The following is an 864-nucleotide window of genomic DNA, read 5'->3' as shown; positions in this document are numbered from 1 at the left end:
TATGAATAGAAACATTCTTGCATCCAGATTTTCCAACCCATACCAGCATCGGAATCAAGCACTGGACAATGATGATGATGATGATAAATCCAGACAAATTTTTGAAAAATAACTTTTATTATTCCTCATCAAAACAGACCCCCCCCCCTTAGAATAACCACCTGGTCCTGCCATTTTTACAGACCAATAATCAACTTGTCATCTTGTATTGAGAGAACTGACCAACTGTATGGATATAAACACATTTTTTTCCTTCTTTCTTTCTTTCTTTCTTTCTTTCTTTCTTCCTTCCTTCTTTCTTTCTTCCTTCCTTCCTTTCGTTCCTTCTCTTTTCCATTGACATTAAGAAAAAATACATTTCTTCACTTTGAAAACATCTTTCTTTCAGACCTCATGGTGAGCTATTCTAGCCACCTACTTAAGCATCTATTCTAGCCACCTACTTAAAATATATATATTCTTTTCCTTTTCTCTTTGTCTCTTGTTCAAAATGCTTCCTTCCAGATACACAGGCGCAACCGCGCGCGCATACACACACACACATACTCCCTTTGCTTCTCACTTTCTCTCTGCACTATCTCCCCACTCCTCTCCCTCTTTTCCTACTCTGTATACTCCACATTACTCTTTCCTCCCCCTCTCTCTCCACCCCAACCTATTCACTAATATTATAAAAAGAGACAAATCCCTTCACAAAATTTAAATCTGAAGATTCTATTTGAGTAGACGAAAGCGCTTATAGGTGATTTGTAAAAACATGTGACATGTTAATAAATATTTGTATATGTACAACCAACCAGCTCTCTGAATACCTTATTCTTTGTAATATATATATATATATATATATATATATATATATATATA

This window comes from Octopus bimaculoides, chromosome 3 (genome assembly GCF_001194135.2).
Source record: "Octopus bimaculoides isolate UCB-OBI-ISO-001 chromosome 3, ASM119413v2, whole genome shotgun sequence".
Lineage (NCBI taxonomy): Eukaryota > Metazoa > Mollusca > Cephalopoda > Octopoda > Octopodidae > Octopus > Octopus bimaculoides.
This window is presented reverse-complemented; position numbering follows the sequence as displayed.